Here is a 6,688-nt window from a genome sequence, read left to right as displayed (position 1 = left end):
CCCCAAAGAGGCTCCAGAGCCTGTTAGACTCTTAGGATTCCCCACTCCCACCTAACTGTGCCTCCTCTACTGGCCTCCAGCTCAATCTCAAAGTGCACTTCACACACCCTGCCCAGTCAGGGCAGCTTCCGACTCAGTGGCTGCCCTCCAGTTGTTCTCCATGCCTGAAAGAACAGGTTTCCACCGGCTGTGCCCCAAAGCTCTCACACCCTCTTCATTTTAGACTGTCATTTTTCTCTTTCTCCTCAGCCCTGGGGACTACCTTTATCTTCTACCTTGTTCTACTCTTTTCCCATGGCAATTATGACCTTATGGAATTTTTTTTTTAACTTCTTAAAACACACACACACACACACACACACACACACACACACACACACAAGGTCTCATTCATCACAGGGTGAGCTTCCTGCCTCCAACTCTCAAGAGCTGACATTACAGGTGTGTACTTCCTAGGTTGGTTTTTTTGTTTGTTTGTTTTTGTTTTGTTTTGTTTTGTTGTCTGTTCCTTCACTATTGGGGATTGAATCCAGGGCTTCATATATACTAGGTAGGCACTCTGTCACTATGGTCACTATACTCACAACCCTTTATGTTTTTTTTTTTTTTTTTTTTTTGGTTCTTTTTTTTTGGAGCTGGGGACCGAACCCAGGGCCTTGTGCTTCCTAGGCAAGTGCTCTACCACTGAGCTAAATCCCCAACCCCCCCTTTATGCTTTTTAAGGTAGGGGTTTATTATCCTTCCATAGTACTGTGGGGGTTGGGTGTGTCTTTGTTTTGTTCTAAACTCCAGAAATATTGGCAGATTGATTTGTCTTAAAGAAGATAAATAGTGTTCAGTGGTAAATCTTGTAATGAGAAGAAGAAGAGGAGGAGGAAGAGGAGGAGGAAGAGGAGGAGGAGGAGGAAGAGGAGGAGGAGGAGGAGGAGGAGGAACCGAAGACTGGGGCAAGAGAAAATGTAGCTGTCATTCTGGGATTGATGGCCTGCTGTGCTATTTTAAATTCAAGACTGCTTTTACTTCAGACTAGGCTGGTCTCAGAGTAAGGCTCCTTTTCCCTTCAAGAAGGACCAGAAATGTAAGTTCATCCTCAAAGCCCTGTCTCTCTTAGGACAACCCCACACAACTGTAGAGAATTCTGATCTCGAGTGAACAGACTCAAGCACTCAGAGGTTTGCCCCTATGCCTGCCTTGCATAGATAGCCATCCTCGAGAGGAGACGATCCCCATGGTGTAGTGTGCTCCTCAGCAAAATGACGAGATACCCGCCAGACTACGCAGATAGGAACTCTTCACAGCTGTCCTACTGGATAAGACCTAAGCGTTAGAACTGTCTGAGCAGAGTGGTGGGTAGAATGCTTGCCTTGCATGCCTGGGTTAAGCCTATAGGTACAAGCTGGATGTGGTAGCACATACCTGTAGTCCCAGCACCCAGGAAGTTCAGGCAGGAAGATCAGAAATTCAAGCTCATCCTTGTCTATAGAGCAGATTTGAGACCTAGGCTGTAGGAGGAGATTTTGTCAAAGAAGAGAGAAGGCAAGCCTGCCTGATCGCCTACATAGTAATCCTGCCATTAAAACAGCACCTTTGAACGTAAGTGTACAATTCTCCACCTTCACCACAGTGTCTGTATACTGGCAGGGGAGCTGACATTTTATTTCTGTCACTGCAGTTACCTCCTCCCACTCCTCCCCTTCCTCCCTCTTTTCCTCCTCTCCCTCCCCTCCTCTCCCTCTTTCCCCTCCTCTCCCTCTTTCCCTCTCCTTCTTCGAAGTAGGTCAGCAGAAATAAATGAGATGATATACTCAGTTTGACCTCAAAATGGCAAGAGCAGACTTTTACTGGTCTGAGAGGTTGGTGCCCCCAAACCGTGAGCCTTAGTACCGAAGGGTACAGGAGAATGAGCCAGCCTGAGAGTCATTTTTTGTATTTCAGATTAGGGAGCAGGAGGGACAAGTAAAGTCAGACGCAGAAACTACTTTTTGGGTAAACAGTAGGGAGACAAGTCAGTCAGATCTCCTGATTTTTTTCGACCTCCAGGCTCCAGGGTATGTGACAGGGTTGGCTGCGTTGTAGAATTCTGTGGGCAGCAGATTTCTTGAAGCCTTAGGCCTGATTTACGACCCCCCTTTTTGGAAGGGGCTCCTTTACTTCTTTATTTCTTTCTTTTTTTTTTTTTTTTTTTGGAGCTGAGGACCGAACCCAGGGCCTTGCACTTGCTAGGCAAGCGCTCTACCACTGAGCTAAATCCTCAACCCCTCTTTATTTCATTTTTGAGTCAGGGTCTTACTCTGTATCCATGCTGGCCTCAAACTGGCAAATTCTTCGTCTGTCTTTGGCAAATTCTTTCACAAGCTACACTGCTGCTAGCTGTCCCTAGCACAGCAAAACCAGCTCTAGGCTTGGGCTCAGAAGCCTCCACCCCCACTTAGTGAGATTGCTAGAAAGCCTAGCCCAGTTCCTCCTCAGATACCAAACAGTGGTATCAGCACCTATGACTGCTGAGCAGAGAGGCCCAACAGGCACTGAGGGCCAGTGTTACAATGTTACAAGCCACTGTTCCACCTCCACCACCACCCCCACTCCCCACCTCCACTCCCCACCACCACCACCCACCCCCACCCCATCCAAGCTTCCATTTCAGGGCTCTTACATGCTGAGTGGAAAGCTGGACCAGGTAGCCCCAAGATAACTAATTCACTCTCCTTCCTTCTGTTAAGTGCTTTCTATGGGCTGCATGAACTAGACCCTGGGAATGGAGTAAGAATGGATTTAGCGGGGTTGGGGATTTAGCTCAGTGGTAGAGCGCTTGCCTAGGAAGCACAAGGCCCTGGGTTCCGTCCCCAGCTCCGAAAAAAAGAACCAAAAAAAAAAAAAAAAAAAAAAAAGAATGGATTTAGCAAGAATGTTACTGAGTGACGTGGGGCTTAGGTCCTGTGAGATGATGGGCATGGAAGGCAAGATGGATACAACAGACAGTACAAGAGCAGATCTTGATCTCCAGGCCAGGAGGAAGGAGGGGCCCCTGAGTAGGTGATTCCTGATCCCCGAGCTGATTAACTGGAAAGCATCTTGCTGCATAGGGAGTGACCCCGGGGGTGGGGTGGGAGTTGGGGGAACCCAACAGAAGGCCCAGAAGGTACGAAGATATCTGAAGAAAGATCCGAAAGATCCGGTTTGGCAGGGTGAAGGAATGTGCACTAATGGAAAAAAAAAAAAAAAGCTCAAAACCCCAGAGGAAAATGCACATTGTTCTGAGGCATTAGGTGTCAACAATCCAAGTCCAAACCCAGGAATTCCAGGAAGAAAAGGACAAAACAGAGGCCCCCAACCACTCAAATTACAAAGGGAAACTTCTGTGGTTGGAAGAAAAGGCTGCCCCAGCTAAGGTGAAAGATCACAGTAAAATTTTTAAAATTGTATTTTTACTTGTGCGCATGTGCCTGTCAGAGTGCTTGTCAAAGTGGGTACTTCATGCATGCCAGGACCCACAGAAGCAAGAAGAGGACCGTGGGTTCTCGGAATCAAACCTGAGTCTCTACAAGAGCGTCAAGTTCTCATATCAGATGAGCCATTTCTCCAGCCCCACAGTCAAAGTCTTCAGCTCCAAGAAGAAAAAAGTTTAAAGCATTAGATTAGATGAAGCAAGTCTCACACCAGGCAACCTTAGACTCTTCTCTATAACACAGGCACAATACCGGCCACTTGCATTCAGCCAAGGATAGTCCTCCTGTCTAGAAATGGACAGTAACTCAGGCAGGGTAGAAGTGGAAAGTCTATGGCCAGACCACTCTGGACAAACTCATCTGATCTCAGAAGCTAGGCAGGGGCAGTCCTGGATGGGAAAGACAGAGCCAATCGTAATTTGGGAAGAAGAACCATGTGACTTCAGGAGGGCTGAAGCCTCTCACCAGCTGAGTCAAACACCCACATTTGCCATTCTCCCTTGGAGAGCTAAAAACCTACAGAGTTCTAAGAGTCCCATCCCAAATCCTTTATATGGCAAAAGGAAATGTCCTACCTGGTTTGTGCTACTGATTTAATCTTACCGGGCTGAAACCGTGACTGCAGCCCATCCAGAGCTAGCCTGTAATCTCAATTATTTTTGAAAAAGGAAATAGAAATAGAAGAGAGAATCCCTTGGAAACCTATTAACAGTGAAATTCCAAAGGTCTCCAGAATCCTTTATACAACCACCATTATATACACTTCCTTAACACTGCCAGCCAAGGAACAAGTGTTCAACACAGGAGCCCACAGGGCCCCACACCTTAGGGTCATGGCACCAAATACATTCATTCCAATTTTAAACACCCCCCCCATCGTTTTTAACAGTTTAAACTTGTTTAAAAATCTCAAATGTCTTCAGAACCCAAGACAGCCTCTTCTTATATTTTTGGTTGTGAGCCTAGCCTTTAACGGCTGAGCCATCTCTCCAGCCCAAGACAGCCTCTTCTTAACCGTGATCCCTCCTCCAGAAAATAAAAATACAGATCACACACTTCTGACACACAAAGGCATGGAGGAAACCTTCCTACTCCTAAGGGAAGAATGGAGGCACAGCAAGAGAAGCTTGAACATGCCAAGACTGAAACCCAGCAGGACAAGCACCAGGTCCTGCAGCTCACATCAGGCATCTGGAGCTCAGGATGGCCTCTGAGACTTAGGAGTCCCGGACCCTCAGCTCTGCTACATATACTACACATAGCTTCTCTCTTGAGTTACTAAACTCTGTATAGGATTAGGGTTACATTCCTATTACCCAACACGCAGGACAAAAGAATCAAGGAGCTCTCTATGGGGCTGGAAAGATGGCTCGGCGGTTAAGGGCATTGACTGCTCTTTCAGAGACCCTGAGTTTAAATCCCAGCAATGATATGGTGGCTCACAACCATCCGTAATAGGATCTGATACCTTTTCTGGTGTGTGTGAAGGCAGCTACAGTGTACTCATATATAATAATTAAATAAATACATCTTTTTTATCTTTGGAGCTGGGGACCGAACCCAGAGCCTTGTGCTTGCTAGGCAAGTGCTCTCTAAATCCCCAACCCCGAGTATCTCTATTTTCAATTAGCTTCAACACTGCTTCATACTGGCTTATCTTGAAATTCTTTTCTGTGTTAAAACCAAGGATCTAGGGGGCTAGGGACTTAGCTCAGTGGTAGAGCACTTGCCTAGCAAGCGCAAGGCCCTGGGTTCGGTCCCCAGCTCCGAAAAAAAGAAAAAAGAAAAAAGAAAAAAAACAAAACAAAAAAAAACAAGGATCTGGTTCTGAGTTGAGTTACTAACAGATTAATGGAGCTTTTTAAACAACTGCGATGATAACATGGAGTTGCTCCTGAAAGACCCTCAGACAGAGGAGACTCTCGCTCCAGTCCTGAGGACATCCACCACCCCACAAACACACGGAGGAACTCAGTCTTGATGTAAAAACAAGAGGTTTACTTTGGGATACCAATGCATTGGGGCTCGACACGGTTCTCACGCAGGAGGGATGTGAAGAGCCTTGAACAACAGAAACGTACAGCTTAAATAGTCATTTAAGATTACACAGTTTCATTAGCTCAGCTATTTCAGTGCCAAGGATAACTAGGCAGATGTTTCTTATCCTGGAATTCCTGGGACAAGGCTGTAACCATATCAATGTAGCTATTTCAGTACCAAGGACGTCTGACTTGATATGTTTTCTCATCCTGGGGTTCCCAGGACAAGGACCAAGGATATCTGACTTGGCAGATGTTTCTCTCCTGGAGTTCCCAGGACAAGGCTATAGCTATGTCAGCACAGCTATGTCAGTACCAAGGACATCTAACTTGATAAAGGTTTTTTTTTTTTTTTTTATCCTGGGGCACAATCTCTAGTGGTCAGTCAGCTTCCCAGAGATGTTTCCTACCTTGTAATTACCCTGCAGTAAATATGATCTATACCATCTGTTCTTATGGTTGGGCAGCTTCCTAGAGAGTGGGTAGGAATGTGCTTTTTGGTCTATTGTCATATTTAGGGGCTAAGCAAGGGCCAGCTTAAAAGATTCTCATCCTTAAGAAATGGCTGCACTAATATCAAACGGGGATCCTTCACTCCTTTGCTGCACTGGTGCTGACATAGGCCTAATGCAGTGGAAGGAAGAATTGTAGAATCTTCAAGCTGGTAACAGACCAAAAAAAAAAAAAAAAAAAAAAAAAAAGTAGACAAGGAAAATTTTAAGCTGACCTGATGAAATTGTGAATATTCAACTATTTTGGTCTACCAAAATTGGTAGTTTCACACAAGCAATTGAATGAAAAGATGAAACCATGAAGTAAAACACAATAAACAAAGAGTAAATGTGAGCCAGGCATAGTGGTACTCCTTTAATCCCAGCTCTTGGAAACAGAGACAGGAGAATCTCTATGAATTTGAGGGTAGCCTGGTCTACATAGAGAGTTTCTGTCAGCTAGGGATACATAGAGAGACCATGTCTCAAAACAACCACAATGAAAATAAAAGAGGATTGTAGTGAAAATTCTGGAATTTTGGTTTCTTTTAAAACTCAGAATTTTTTTTTTTTTTGGTTCTTTTTTTTCGGAGCTGGGGACCGAAAAACTCAGAAATTTAAGAATAGGTTTTTGTTTTAATCCCAGGTATGGTGACGACGTGGGGCTGCTTTGGACTGTCCACAGCAGCTGACTGATTTGCCTCATGCTCTA

Source organism: Rattus norvegicus, chromosome 8 (assembly GCF_021556685.1).
Source record: "Rattus norvegicus strain SHRSP/BbbUtx chromosome 8, alternate assembly SHRSP_T2T, whole genome shotgun sequence".
Taxonomy (NCBI): domain Eukaryota; kingdom Metazoa; phylum Chordata; class Mammalia; order Rodentia; family Muridae; genus Rattus; species Rattus norvegicus.
This window is presented reverse-complemented; position numbering follows the sequence as displayed.